General features: G+C 37.3%; 1 long non-coding RNA gene across 2 annotated transcripts in view; it reads left to right on the top strand.

The window, feature by feature from the left end:
- LOC143647296 (uncharacterized) overlaps positions 1-16,571 on the top strand; it is a 201,617-nt gene that overhangs the window by 6,011 nt on the left and 179,035 nt on the right. For both annotated transcript variants that reach the window (XR_013157962.1, XR_013157961.1), the window contains exon 2: positions 6,435-6,567. This is a non-coding gene — a long non-coding RNA (uncharacterized LOC143647296). The remainder of the gene's footprint in view (positions 1-6,434; positions 6,568-16,571) is intronic.

Consider the following 16,571-nt stretch of genomic DNA (forward strand, 5'->3'; position numbering starts at 1 on the left):
TTTTGAAAGACTAGTTCAACATAAAACCCATCCGGAATTACTCATTTTAACAGATCACCCAGAACTTTAAGATCTTTCCCTATAAATGACTTGGAAATACGTAAGTATGTCACTAATAAACAGCCAAACAGGGTACCTTGCACCTTGTAGGAGTATGAAACCCTTTTGATTTAGTTTTGTGATTGAATGGGCTTACAAAATATCACATCCTTCTTGTGTTATTTTATTCATTGGTCATTTTAGCTAAAAATATCAAACCCAGCAAAACTCTACACTTGTTAAACTGCAGAAATTAGTCAAAAGAAGCGCTCCCCCTAGTGGCTAATTATTTCAATTGCAAATTTTTCACTTTACAAGTGGAAAGAAACAGCTTTTTGCAAATATGTTCTTCACTTCTATGCTGTGTAACCAATATATAATCTTCCAGGTTCAGATGGCAGAGGAAAGCCAGATTTTAAAATTCCATTCCCGCAAATTCCAAAATATAAACATGAAATAGGTTAATAAAACAGAAAAACAAACACTTCAAAAGCATTGTTAGCCAATGAAAAACGAAGCGTTTTTAAGGAGCAGGCTCTAGAAATCCCCTAACCCTAACTTTCCAGAAGCATTAAGAGAGAGAGATGGGGCATGGGGTGGAATATCAGAAAGATATCACCGAAGAGGATTTGTTGAAGCAAAAATCTTCATAGAAATAAAAGACCCACCCTTTTAGGAATAGAGAGGATAAGACTCCTGAAGCAGTTAGAGATGGGGAACAGGCTGACTTCAGAGTCTTTGATGGGCGACCCAGGTAAAGTACTCCTTATAGTAAAAGGAACCAAACTCACCTTTCACACACTTTGCAGTTCTTTGGGAGTAGAAGTGGCTGGTGCCTGAATGCATGGTGAGGGTACAAGCTGGACTGCCTCTTCTTAAAAGTACAGAGGTTCTAGAGATCCAAATGTAGCTAGGTGTTGAGAATGATCTGAAGCCCAAATATCATCTCTGGACCTGAAGAAGATGCCCCTGGGATTATGAAGTACACCAGGACTGAGATATTCAATAAAACTGCAAAAATGAAAACAGAATCTAGTTTGGCTAATGGAGGATATACATAGGTCCAGCTGAGAAAAATTTACCTCAAACCTATACTCAGCTCAACTCATGCCCTCAAGCTATAGAAAAATTTTCTTTTCACTGTACCTCGGGGGTTGGCAAACCTTTTCTGTAAAAGACCAAATATTCTCTAAATATTTAAACTTTGCAAGCCATGTGATCGGTCTCTGTCACAGCTAGTCAATTCTGCTATTGTAGCACGAAAGTGACCGTAGATAATATGTACACAAATTAGCGTGGCTGTGTTTCAATAAAACTTTATGTACAAAAACAGGAGGTGGGCCAGTTTGGCTGATGATCTCCACTTGCTGACTCTGGCAGTGGAGCACAAAAAAGGAAGGGAAGAAGAGAGAGAGATGTAGTAAAAGAGAATTCACCCACATTATACTCAGCAGAAACAGGTTTCGACAAATCTTCCCACGTCAAGTATCATAAATAAAATATAAAACAAGATAGGAAGGGGAAAATGTATTTCTTCAAGGAAGAAAAGAACTATGAAAAACTATGGTAAGTAAATGAGAGATGAAAAATATTTTGTAATAAAAAGCAAACCCTTCCCAAAGAGAAAATTCCCCACGGTGCTTTTATGCTATGAGAGAATTTATAAAGGTTGGAAATTTGATAAATAAGACTTCAAAGATAAAATAAAACGACAAATTAGAAATAAAAGTCATTAAAAAGGTTAACCGCTAATAAAACACCATTGCAGAACCAAACAATAAGAAAAAGTAAAAACACGATAAACAGCAGAGACAGTCACTGTACAGAACAGCTCTGCACAAGAGCACTTTCTGGAACGGTTGGAATGTTCTCTAACTGTACTGTCCGATACAGTAACCACATATGCCTACCAAACACTTGAAATGTGATTAGTGCAACTGAGGAACTGAATTTCAAATTTTATTTGACTTAAACTTAAAGAGCCACATAGTGGCTAATGCACTGAACGGCGGGTCTAGAGAAAACTCTTGTGACATTGCAAGAAACAGAGAGAAAAGAAGTAAAAATAATTATGGAGAACATAATAAATAGAGAGGAGAGACAAAGACCACACAACATAAAGATCACTGGTGTCCCTGAATAAGAAAACTTTAACTAATGGAGCTTAACATGAACTCTAAGTCACAACAGAAGATAGCTTTCCCAAGAATGGCAGAATTTACACTATAGAGCATAAGGACTCAGTGTATGCTAATAAAATCCTAATACAGCAAAATGAACAACAAAATGTTTTTTGGTTCTTAGTGAACTTAAGGATAAAATGGTTTCAGGTAACCTGGAAGCATAAGACTAAGTTATTTAAAAGTAGAAGAAAATGAAGCTGCCTTTTAATTTATCCACAGTAAAATTTAGCATCAAAAGACATGGAATACTGTCTACAAAATGCTGAGTCAAAGAAATTGAACCTAATATGTTTTGAATTTAGACATCTGGTTATTCAAGTACAAAGACAACAGGCCAACATTGAACATGAAATAATTTGGGAAATATAATGCACATAAGACCATCTCATAAAACCTTCCTACTAATAAATTCTAGTCAATTGAGAAATGAAATGAAAGTCATGGTAATGACTGGTGGCAAACATAGAATGCATTTAAATATGCAGCCACGTTTAAATACATGTGCGAAGTATGGTAATAAGATGTAGATATATTTTAACTTGAGATATAAATATTATAGTATGATAAACTATCTGGTTCCCCAGAAGCACAACCTAAAATGAGGATTCACATCCTAGTGATGTATCGAGGAAATGCTCCCATGAAATGTGCTAAGGAAGTGAGAAAAGTGGACAGGAAAGGATAATAAGGCAAATGTGCAAGATGAAATTTCAGGCAAAACTGCAACAGAGTATAGATGATTATTTTTGATCAAACAGGGCAGGTTGAACATGTTTGCTTATCTCTTCTTTGAAAAATGATGGCAAAAGGACTGGAAAAGAAAACCCCATAAATCCACAAGAGAATAGGACGGAAAACAGCAAAAAAATGTTGGAAACTAGATGATAGATTGGAGAATTTCAGTTCTGGTCATGATGGAGTAGCTAGGTTCAGGCTTACCTTTCTATCAAAAAATATAAAAGCTAGGCAAAATGCATAAAACAAATGTTCGAAGAGGCTGAGTAGCAAACAGCACAAGACTGTGATTCTCAAAAGAAGGAAAGCACATTGAGTGAGCATCGCTATTATTCTTGCTCAATGAAAAGAGATATACTGTACAAACACTAACCAAAAGAAAGCTGCTTTAGCTATAGTCACATATATCAAAATAGGTTTTAAGGCAAGTATTATAAGAGATAAACAAGGATATTGCATAATAAAAGAGTCAACTCAAGAGGAAGGTATACCAATCCTCAATTAGTATATACCATATTAACATGGCTTCAAAACATATAAAGCAGATATTGACAGGACTAAAAGCAAAGATGGAAAAACCTGCAATCATGTTTAGCACGTTTAACAGTGAATGGATGTTAGACCCATTATCCTGGTCCAAACATTTCACTTAGTCTTAGGAATCTATTTTGTCATTTGTTGTCCACAGTAGGTGCTGATGCCAGAAATTAATGACGGGGCTATGACATTTTATGCCCATTTGCATTGTATGCATTTGACATCTCATAAAACAGCAGTAATAAATTCTTTCTCTGTGCAGTATTTGATATAATAATTGAAATTGAAATCAGTTAACTGAAATTAATTTATTAAAAATCACTTAAAATTAATCAAGAATTATTTCTTTCAGAAATGGCTCTCAGAATGGGTACTATTTTTTTACTTTTGTCATATGGTGACACTACTCTAGCTAATAATTATAAACACTCACCATCCTCTAGTAGAACTTGTCTTAAACTATGCTTCCTTTGAGTTCTAGTAGGTTTCCCTTGCTTAAACTGTGGTTCTCCAGTCTGTAGACCTGACCATCCCATAGTTTGAATTTATTGGGGCTCATCTATCAAGGTTCACCTGGGACCCCTCATTGTGGGTTGACGGCAAAATCCCTGAAAGATTTTGCCATCAACCTTCAGAGCCATCCTGAATGCAAAAGTGGGGGGTGGGGGTGGGTGGGGGAATCCATGTTGCGATATTCTGCTCATAAGTGTATATAATGCAGAGTCAGCTAAGAGCACTTATCCTGTGTGAGTCCAAATGTTGAGAGATTAAAATGTGCCCTAATAATCAGAGACAAGATCTTAGGAGAGGTGGAGACATAGTCCCCTGATTCATGAGGCCTATGGGGGATAATAAAGAGGCACAAATTCTATACAAATAGTTATTTAGTGTTAAGGCCTTAAACATTAAAGATGCTTCTGGCCACAGCACCACCTTTTATATTTTTTCTTCCCCACCAAAACAATAGCAAGCTTTTTTTTGAGAGCCTTTTGTGTTACCAAGTATCAGACTTTGTGCTTCATATTTTTAATGCTATTTAATTCTTACAACGACCTTTGTAGGTAAAGTGCAATCATTCCCATTTTACAGATGAAAGAGACTCCAACGCTTACCCAACGTCATCCGTGTAGTGAGAAACAGACCTAGGGCTTGAATCTGAGGTGCTTTGTGCTACACAGCCCACATATTGTCTTTCACACCAGATGCTTCCATGTGCATCTAACACCTCCCTTAAGTTGTCCTGCTCCCCCTGTCTTAATCGGTCTCTCACCCTTAATTATTCTTGACAACGTTTTGTAAGAGATACCTCATCTAATACTTGCCTATTTATGACTGTTTACAAATAATAACGAAAGGGCCTCATATCTTTACTATTATTCAGTGCCCTGGCTGACGTGCATTTTGGATAGTCTTTTGAAGGGTCTGAGGATTTTCTTGATAGAATAATTCCAGTGGAATGCACTGATTGGTGCTGTGATGACGAGATTCCATACTTCATAGCCATCTTGTGCCTGAAGAGGAGCAACTGAAGTTCCTAGTGCATTCACTGGACTGGCTGTGAGATTAAATAGACTTTTAGAATCTCGGAGTTGGAAGAGATCATGAGGATCATTTAGTCCTAACAACTAAATAAGCTTAAATACATTCCTCCATGTTGACCAGCCTGTCCTTGAATATCTCCAGCACCAGAGAATTCCGCAGTTCAAGAATCACTTTCACAATTGGACAAGTATACCTATTCTTCTTTTTTATTTTTGGCATATAGCTAGGAAGACTAGCTGCTAAAGAGGTGGGGATGGACATGGAGATTGGAGGAATGATTTCCCACCTGGTCAGAATTGTTTCCGGAACTGGTTAGAACCTGTCCCCTGGGGAAGGGGCATCAAGAGAACTTTGGGCGGAGCAGATGGTGGAGGGAAAAAATATAGATGGCAATACCGTTGGTTTAAAGCTTATAAACTGTATTTTTATTTGTATGCAAATGTACTTAGTTGTTCCAGCTTTTTGGGGTGAAATATAAGTGCACATACGTGAACTCTGATTTAAGTTAGAACCGACAGTTGAATCAGATGATAGCTCAAGATGTCCTTAAGAAAAAATGTCTTATAGTATGAAGTTGTGAAGACCTTCGATTATGCAGTATGTTTATATATTCTCGTAAGCGTATTATATAAACAAGACTTTCTGATTAACTTGAAGTCATCGAAAGCATCTGGAAAAAAATACATTTATGCTGTGTGGCACAATGTCGAAAAAGTTCTTCCTTTCCAACGTCTAAAATAATCACTTCCACAAGAGGGCGCTACCTGACATCTTATTCTTGCAAGAAATGGAAGGCCAATTCTGAAATGGCTTGGGCTGTTATTGCATTTTATATTTATGTGGTGACACCAAATATTACAACATAATTCACAAAATATGGCATACTCCGGAATATTACCTTCGTTGTTACTGCTTCCCACGAAAATAACATTTTAGGTTACAAGAAGGTGCATTTCCTTGTTGAAATAAAAAAGGCTTTTTCTCACGTTTAAGTTCAGTATTATTTCTTTTTAAAAATTATTTTAAAAGCCCATTATAGAAATATTAATTCACGCTATCTTTTTTTTTTTTTTTACAATTTGTGTAAAATATGAAGTTTGGTTAAGTTGCTGTACTTTAAACAACAACCAAAAATGTCTTGATTTTTACCTTTTTGTGAGATCAAATCTAAGAGTTAGCAGACCTCAAAAGTGTCTTGGGATGTTGCTAAATTCATAGATCACTCCAATTTAGCAGATGCCCCAAAACACCCTGTGATTCTCTTTGGAAATGACCAAAGAATCTCTGCTTGGTTAATCTTAGTATGAATGTGCTTGTCCTGATATATATATATATTTATATGTATTCCATAATTTAAGACAAGTCAGATACTTAGGTCTCCTCTGTCTTTGACTTCAGGTCTTCTACTTGCTGTACGCAAAGAATAAAAGAGAGAATCCACAGAGAAATCTGCTCACCACCTGTCTGCAGTTGCATCGCACTCTTGGTCTTTCTGTGGATCCTTTATCAGGAGGCTTTGCTAGAAGGCACTGTGAGTAGGGAGGGCTAACCCAATGGGAAGGGTAAAGTGTATGTTCAATGGTGCCCCAGATTGTGTTAAACTGGACAATTAGCCCAAACCAATCTAGATTCTTATTTTGAGAAAATGTGAGAAACAGGTCGCTCTCCTTCCTATACAAAAGTTATGTCTCTTATTTTCAATGGATTGGGAGATGTTCTCAGCATGTTATTTTAAGCCATAATTTTAAAGGTTATTTTCATTGTCTTTAAAAACTTGCCAGGGGCATTGGGAACCCCTAGAAAAAAATCCAGAAAGGATAGTAGGACATGGAAGAAAGAGTAGAAACGAAAAAGTTTTAAACACAGGTATCTGAACGGACCCTGCAGGAAACATGATGGGTGACAGAGGCCAGTGGGGATGTGGAAAGCTGAAGTGCAAGTCTTCCAAAAGGCGCAGCTACTGGTTAACTCCAGTTTACTGTGGCCACACGAGCACATGTACACAATTTAGCCATCCTCCGAGTTCTCAAGAGAAACGGAAAAAATCAGAGCTTTACATAAATCTAATCATTTTAAAGTGTCGGCAACAATCCAAAATGTAAAAAAAAAAAAAAAAAAAAACCCACTATATGAGCCAAACAAATCACAACCATGAGCTGACACGCCTGGTGGGTTGCCAGCAACCTCTGGCCTAGGTAATGAGAGAAGCTTGTCGGAACTGAAAACTGGAATGAAGGCCCAATGATTATTGCTCTTAAAATGAGCTCTGGACCAGAGGCATCTCTCAGACTGGAAATAGGAACTTGGTAGGAGGTCCAAGGGGTAGATGAAGCAGGACGGAGTCTGCTAATGGCTGTTGAAAGGAGGAGGCACCAGGGCTCCTCGGGTGATGTTACCACAGAGAGAACCATGAGAACAGGCCAGGAGACTGAGTTGGAACTAAAGCCTGAACTTGCTTTGGTAACATTTGAATGAGCATGCTCCAAGATAGCCCAAGAGGATAAAGAAAAGTAGACCAAAGGATGGAAGAGAATTTCCTGGACCTTGAGAATTAGGGAGCCCTCAGAAGGAGAGAAAGATGTATCTGCATGTTTACTGCAATACATTTGAAACCCACAAGAAGAATCTTTGGGAGGCAGAATGTCTTTCTCCTCTAGGATAGTGTTTGAGAGGCTGACTTAGGTGCAATCAGGTTGGGAGGAAGTTTGTTCATTTTCAGAGCTATAATCAGAGCAGTTACGGATGGTTCTGAGAAAACACCACAAGCGGAAGCTGTGCTGTGAAGCGAGCATCTCGTTTTAGCATCTAACCTAGACAGGGCTGGGTATATCTTGTCTAAGAGAACTCATCTCCATCTGCATTACTGCAATAGACTAACTGGTCTCCTGGCTTCCGAACTTAACTCTCAAGGACAGTTTTCAACACAGAAGCTGAAGTGATCTTTCTAAACTTAAATCTGACCATACTGCTCCTTTGCTCAGAATTCTGTAGTGGTTTCCCATCTCGCTCAGAGTAAAAGTGAGGGCCCTTAAAATGGACAAGGTAGTCCCCTGAATGGGCCCCCATTCTATTCTCCCCACATTCCCTCCACACCTCACAAACCTTGCCCGCTCTGTTCTAACCACGTTGGCCCCCTGCCATTCCCTGAACACATCAAACATACTCTGGGCCTTTGCAATTCCTGTTTCCTCTGCCTAATCGGCTATACTCACAGCTATCTGTGTGGCACATCTCATTTCCTTCAGCGCATGTTCAAATGCATTCCATTGGAGTTTCTTTTACTGATCACTCAATGCAAAATACCAAACCTCCCACTCAGCTTGCCCTATTCCCATGACTTTGCTTATGTTTCTCATATCACTTATCACCACCTGACATAGTGTTTTCTTTTTAAATAAACATTTCTCCTTCCAGAATGCAAATTCCATTAGAGTTTTATAAGGTGATGTATCCTCAGTGTCCAGAACATGCCTGACACATGGTAGGTGCTTGATAAACATTTGTTGAATGAGTGAATGAACAAACTTTCAACAACATCCGATAAAATTAAGTCATTGACTAAGGAACTACTTAGATGATTCTGGAAAAAATGTGCAACCTTGGGCTGTTTCCAACATTTTAAAAAACTGTGACTACCCTTGTCTATGCCTTTATTGTGATGAGTCATGTTAGTGACACAAAGTTGAAAGAAAGGGTGGTTGCTTTCTGGAAAGAAGGGAGGATGACCCCTTGAAAACTGTTGAAAGATTAGAAAGAAGTAAATAGGGTGCCAGGCTTGCATGAATAAATTAGCTCTGAACTTGGCCAGTACAGGACCCACATATGGTTTTACAACTGAGAGGACACTATGTCTAAAACTGCGATTGAGATTGTGCCAGAATTTGTAATCAGGAACTATGACTTTTCTGGAATTCCTAATTTAAAAAAAAATCTATGATTTAGTTATATTTCTTCAGAAAGCAAGCTGTCATCAAGATCTAGTAGAGACAGAAGTCCTTAGGGAACGCTAGTGGGCTTTCCTTATTTGCTGAGTTTTTTTTCTTCTGTAATACATATTTATAAAACATAATAGGGAGAGAGAGGTGAAATTTGAAATATTTTCTCTCAAAGATGTTTTCTTCTTTCCTCTTTAAGGCCATAGACATGTCTGCTGAATATATGTATATACATATGTATAATATAATTATTCCACCTCAAAGAGTTCTTTGTCCTTAAACCACCCTTTTGCTGTCAGATATGGGTGCGAGGGGCTAAGCACAAGATGATTAACTTAATTCATTACCTAATATTAGGCATTTAACAACACATTAATCAAACAGTTTCAACTAGAAAGGACCAAAGGACAAAATATTCCCATGTCGTTATAACAAACCTCTATATTTAAGATGAGCAAGTCCTAAACATTTTTAGGACTTAAATTTGCTTAATTTTAAAAATTTTAACTTTATTTGGTTTCAAAGGTTTTTTCAAGTTCCAGTGTAGAAAACAGAGCTTTGTTTTTAGAAAAATTTATTTTAATTCAAGTTTAATAAACTCAAGATGGGAAAATGACTCAAAAACAATGAAATGTGTTTTTCTAAGAAGCATATTAGGTTATAATACAAAGAAAACATGTAAATAAACCCACAAAGAGTACAATTCTTAATTAGAATATTCTATGGGCCCATTTTTCCTTATGGATATAGAGAATGATGTGTCCGATTCCCATTAAATGTATCAAAAATGATGCACAAAAGCTCACCACACACAGCAGTCCAAATATGACTTGAGGCCAAAGAGTTATTTCATTCCTTGCAATTGACTGAAACCCCACTGAAGATGTCCTCTACATACATGGAGCTTTTCATAACCTCCTTATAGTGATAGAATACTCAGCTGCTTGACTCATTCTATGGGTTCCTCTCTATTTCATCACTTCCTAGCTTTGTTGCTCCCAAGTTACTTAATATTTTAGACACTTAGAACCCATTTCCCTCCAACATTCATCTACTCATTTGGAGAAATAATTGATTGAGCACTTCTTCTCCAAGGGAGAATATTGATACATGTCAAACTTCATTCAAGGGTTTGCAATCTAGACAATGAGATGAAACAGAAGTAATTATATTCTCTGATTTGGTGTGATCATTATTATATAGAACCAAGTTCCATAACAATTGAAGCAAGGGAGCTAACACCACTGAAAATGTCAGGAAAGTTTTCACTGAGAAGGTGGAATGTAAGCTGAACATTGAACGCCATATAGCAAGTCTAGAGATAATGAAGGGAGATGGATGTTGGAGGAAGAATACAAGAAAAGAATTCCATTTAAAGAATATAGCCTGAGCTATGTCACAGAAGTAAGAAAGGCCAGGGAGCATTTTAGAAATAGAAATTAGTGTTCAAGTAGTCAAGTAAAGGTACATGTATATGGTACAAATCAGTGCAGATGTTTGATGCCAGTCTGAATTATTTAAGAATAATGTCATCTGCAAGAAATGCAAAACTTGACTAAAATGTAGGAATATTTATTGTTTTCTTAACAAGAAATCCAGAAGTAGGTCATCTCAGGACCTTTCTACTTCTGTTCCGCTGCCCTTAGTGACTTTTCCCCACCATATTTTGACACTTTTATTGTGAAAGAGAGCATATATACATAATAAAAGAAAAAACAATGATTTTCAAAGTACATTTTAATGAGTTGTTACAGAAGAGATTTCAAAGTTTGGTATGGGTTACCATTCCACAATTTCAGGGTTTTCTTCCTAGCTGCTCCAAAATACTGGAAGCCTTAGGGACTTTTTATCATTATATATGACTCCTCATAGTGACAAGATAGATGCAGTGGCTCCAGGCATTGTATTTACATATAAGACAGAAAGTAAATAGAAGAACAATAAAACATATGTTCTTTTTATCAGAAATGGAAGCTTTCTCAGAATACCCTAGTACTCTTATATACCATCGTCCAGAAATGAGTTAGCAGAAACAGAGACTAAGAAAATATGGAGAGATAAAAGCATCTGGCTTTCCAGTTTTTAGGTGGAAGTGGCAAGAAAGAAAAATGTTTGGAATGGCTGTGCCTTAGCTAACCAATCCACCAAAACTAAGGAGTTGCATGTATACTGTGGGAAATTGGCGGCCCTTCAAGATTTTTTAGATGAGAACACAGAGTAAGACTTTTAATATGACTGACTTGTGACAGTGAAAATGAACTAGAGAGAGAGAGACTGGGGGCAAAAAAGAACAATTAAGAGACTAATCAAGCAGTTTCTCCATGCCTAATGAAGGCATGAACAATTGTGGGGGTCTGAACATGCAAAGGAAAGCTCATTGTGTAGGGAGAGTTGACTTGGCTTAGTATTTGCTTAGAAATGGGATTCAGAGGAGATGTAGGAATCCAAGACAAGACAAAGCCATTCGGCTTGAATAACTGGTAGAATTATGCCATATTTCCAAGACACCAAAGGAAAGCCAAGAGAACAACATATTGATTTGAGGTAGAAGAAAAATAACAGCAAAAATGATAGCTATTAATGTTTGAACACTACCTGTAAACCGAAGCTAAGCACTTTATAGGCACGATCTCATTTAACCCTCACAACAATTCTATGCACTATATTGCACTTTGTTCAAGAGGAAATTGAGATATAGGGAGTTTTAAAAACTTCCCAAGGATTTAGCAATTTGTGAATGGTGGTACTAAGACCCAAAATATGTCTGTCTGACTCTAACACACATATTTATATTCACTAAACCTTTCTGCCTTCTGCATGTCCTATTTCAGACATGTTGATTTTGAAGTCTTATTGGATATGTATACATTGTCATTTCCAAAAGGGCCAGAGTTTGATGATGGGAGTATGAATTTATGTATATTTTTTCTTCTGCCTTTGAATGGAGTTAAATTATACTAGATTTGGGCAACACAGAGCCAAAGTTATAGATGCTTACCTACCTGCCTACAGACGTTTACACTTGGATATTCCACCATCATCTCAAATATATCACTTTCCAAAGTGAATTTAAATGTCCACTATGGCAAAGACATAGTTTTATACTATGCTGAAGCATATTACGCTATTAGAAAGACTAGGAACCATGTAAATATCTGCTTTAGAGAAAAATGGAACAAACACTAGTGACTCTCAAAATATCTGAATTGGAACAAACTTTATTCATTTTTTTGTGAAATTCACATTTGTAACATGTTTATAGTCAAAGATAACATTTTTATTAGATACAGTGCAAAAAGTTTGGCATGCTGTTTTTATTTAAATGATATAAGAAATTCACCATTTGTTCTGTTAAAAGCATGTATCATCATGAAATAATTTGTTAACATTACTTTCTGAGCTTGGGTGGCAAGCAAATTTTGAAGCAAAAAATTATCATTTCCCTACCATGATTATGCCAGTTATGAGAATAGCTGATGGAAGCAAGACGTCTCCCTCATTCTTTAGTTGATTGAGCTGTATATTTTGAATAAATTGCTTCACCTGCTTTTAGATTGGGATGGGAAAAATAAGTAATTAAAATAAGAACAGCTAGAAGAGGTTACAGGATCAGACATATAGCTTTCATAAAATGATTATAGAATCTGATGCCCAGAGTGTAATCTCGTTGTAATTGCTGTACTAGGGAGGACATTGTGCCTACTTTCTGACAGTCACTACAGCAGAGCAAAGCGGGCCAAGTATCTGGCTCTGTCATCAGAATATCTGGATTTGAATTCTGGATCTGCCACTTACTGAGGGTGTGACTCCAGGAAATCTAGTTAGCTTTTCTGTGCCTCAGTTTCCTCATCTATGAAGAAGGTGGGTACTCATCAGAGTACCTAATGAGGATTACCATGAGGAATCATTAAGATAATCCACATAAAACACCTGCAACAGTGCCTGGACATGCTATTACCACTTCTATTGTCACTCCTGTAATAATGGAAGGGAAATAATTTCTCAATGGAAAAAAACAGCCGAAGAGTCCCAAAAGCTTGGTTTTGCAGAGATCCTCCAATGAGTATTGCTGGCAATGATCTCAGGTGACCTATCATCAGCATTTGGAATAATCACTTTCTCCTTCTCAATTCACTTTCTTCTTTTGGCTTCTCCAATACCACACCCTTTTGGTCTGTTTTATCTTCTTACCAATTACTCCTTCTCAGCCTCCATTACTGGTTCATCCCTTTTTTTTTCTTTACTCCTGATATTGGGCTATGCCTGGGCTGAAACCTTTGTCCTCTCCTTTCATATCACTCAGTCTCTTGGTTGTAATATCAGCTATATATTCATGACTTCAGCCCAAATCTCTCTCTCAAATGCCAGCCTTAATACCCAACTGCCTACTTCACATATCACCCTAGATGTCTAACAGACATTTCAAATTATATGATCTTCTCTCAAAAATCTGTTCCACACAGCTGTGTATGGCAGCTCTTTCATTCTAGTTGTTTGGGCCAAAAACTTCAGAGTCATGGTTGACTTCTCGCCTCTCTTCATACCACACACCCACCTGTCCCTGAAATCCTGTTGCCTGGACCTTGAAAATAGAAATGACTATTTTCAATCTGACTCACACCACCTCCATGCCTTCAACCTTGGTCCAAATATCCTCTCATCTGGGCATTCCAAACAGCCTCTATGGTATAGTGCTTACTAAAATGGCTGCAATTATTCCCCTTGTTATAGCCACGCCCTATGCAATGTAACTTTGTAGCTTCTCCTTGCAAATGTGGAATCTATTCCTCCGCTCCTTCAATCTGGGTGAACCCTGTGACTTGCTTTGATTGATAGAGTATGTCCCAAGTGATGGCGAGTCAATTCTGACCCTAGGCCTCTAGAGAACCTGAACACTTCTACTCATTCTCTTGAAACCCTGCTGCCATTGTGTGACTAAGCACGTGGCAAGGTTACCCCCACTGACCAAGCTAATGCAAGGCAGCTCCATCTATAGAGCCACAGTGGACTTGTATCTGTAGACAAAACCACCGTCCACCTGAGCCCAGCCTAATTTGCCAATCCACATAATTGTGAGCTGCACGATAGTTGTTGCTTTTAGCCATTGAAATTTGGAATGATTTGTTACTCAGCAATACCTAACATATCTCCCTAAGATTCCTAACTTATCTCCCTGCTGCTCTTCTTTCCCCCTAAAGTCTATCCTCAATGCAACAGACAGGAATGATGAAAAAAAATAGACCAATATAAATCAGAATCACATCATTCTTTTGCATGGAATCCCACAATGGATTACCTTACATTGTCATAGGTTCTAAATGATTTGCCTTCCCCTTACTGCTGTGACCACATCTCTTACTTTTCAACCCTTTCTGCTCTCTATTCCAGTCACACCGGCTTCCTTACTATTTCTTGAATACAACAGGCACACTCCTGACTCAGGACTTTTGCTCCAGTTGATCCCTTTGCCTGGAATGGTCTTTCTCCTGATATCCTCTGCTACTCAATATCTTCAGATCTTTTTTCAAATTTCACCTTCTCATAAGGCCTCCTCTATTTAACAGTACAGCTTGATTCCCACCCTCGCATTCTCAGTCCCCCTTCTCTATTATTTTCATTTTCTTTCTCATTTATCATCCTATAACATAGCATATAAAGTACCATATAATGTACTTAATTGTTATATTTATTTTTTGTTGCCTGTCTCTTCTAATAAAATGTAGGCTCCTTGAGAAATAGGATCTTTGTTTTGCTCTCGAATATATCTCAAGTGCCTAGGACATAGAGTTGGCACACATAAGTTATATGAATGAATGGATGGATGTTAAAAATAGAATTAAAAAACCAATAGGCAGAATTCTCGCCTGCCATGCCGGAGACCCGGATTTAATTCTTGGTGTCTACCCATACAAAAAAGAAAAGAAAAAAAAAAAAAGAACCAACAGGACTATTGAGAGAGTTACTAAAGCTTAGTGGGGTTGGTCCAGACAGCTCCCTGAAGGATGTGTGCTTTATGCATAGCTTCGAAAGAGGCTGGGATGTAATTTGGCAAAAAGTAGAATGAAGAAACTCCCGGAAATCAGAGTGATGTGTATGTTGGCTCAAAGGAGAGAAAGCAAACAAAGTGCACCCTTTAAGATAACCACATCTTATGTAAATAAGAGGGATATTTTTCAATTATCCATGAAAACTAAACACTTTCTTATGATCTGTTGATGTTCCAGAGCATCATTTGTCTGTCTATAATAGCTAAAAATTGTGGTCTCTCAAACATTTGAGCTTTTTCCAAGTGAAATAAAGCATTTATACAAAGCAGATGTATGCAACCTAAGCTTCGATTGTGATTTTCCTGTAGTCACAATAAGATCACTACAAACAGAAGAAGCCATTCCTCAGATCAAACCATCCCTTAAAGGCCAAGTACAATATGATGACAATAGTACCAAGCAAATCTGAACAGTTTTCTGCAGAGACAAGCAGAACCTCTGCTACAGACTTAATACCAAATTTATGCAGGTGCAAAGCAAATTTCTGCTAACATCTGACAGTGATAAGGGCACGGGAGAGCCCCAGCTTCTTATTATTCCTACAAAAAATCAGAAACTACAAATTGGCTAGAGGAGGCATTTTAAAAAACAGTTATTTCTCATAGTGGTTAATTTCATCACTTTCACCAAAACAATCTCTGTTGATCTCTTTCCATCTATCTATCTTTTTGTATTTACTCTGTCATGTCCCATTGTTTACACACTAAAATGATCCATCAGAATCTGAATTCAATGAAAAATCCAAGTTGCTCTTCTTCAGAATTAGGTATAATATTTAACAACAAAAGTTTCCAGAAGTCAGGTTATCCAGAAAGGTCAATGACATCTCTGAATAATATCAGTTTTCCTTCTAGAGCAGCAGAACATGTTGGAGCAGGTTATAAAGCTACATCAGAACGAGTTTTTATAAGATATAAATGCTCATCCATTCGGAGACAATTTTATTTGAACTACCTGTAGGTTTTTCTTAAAATTGTATATATTAATATGTAAACATATCCTTAAACACTAATTTCAAACTTGGATACTTAGACACTTTGAAGGGAGGGAGTAAGAACTTAGGATACTTATTGAGGGATATTGGTTTCTCTCAAATGCTTACATGAATTTAAAAGATAATTTACAGAGTTGATTAGAGTCACCTAACAATGATTAGCAATTATTTTACTGCTATTTGAAAGAAGTAACAGTGAACATTCTAGAGCAAGAAGATACCTGACGGGTTCCCTAGAGATTTCTCTGTAACTTGAAAAAGCTGTCAGTGTATAATTAGTATATACACAAAGTGTTAACCAGGCCATCTCTACCCATTACCAGTGGTATAATCCAAGTTTATTCCAGAATTCCTAGAAATCCAAAATTTATTTTTTGACCCTTTGGGTAGTCTAGATTAGTAAGGTAAAGTTTTGTCTGGTTTTTGCAATTCACCACCACCTTTGGAGGGTATTATATTGTTGCTTAGACACTAATAGAGTCAGAAATATGAAGCCACAGGAGAGAAAAAAGTAAAATAAATCATGTGCAGATTATTCATTTGAAAAAGAAAGAGGAAA

The sequence above is a fragment of the Tamandua tetradactyla genome, chromosome 9, assembly GCF_023851605.1.
Source record: "Tamandua tetradactyla isolate mTamTet1 chromosome 9, mTamTet1.pri, whole genome shotgun sequence".
Taxonomy (NCBI): domain Eukaryota; kingdom Metazoa; phylum Chordata; class Mammalia; order Pilosa; family Myrmecophagidae; genus Tamandua; species Tamandua tetradactyla.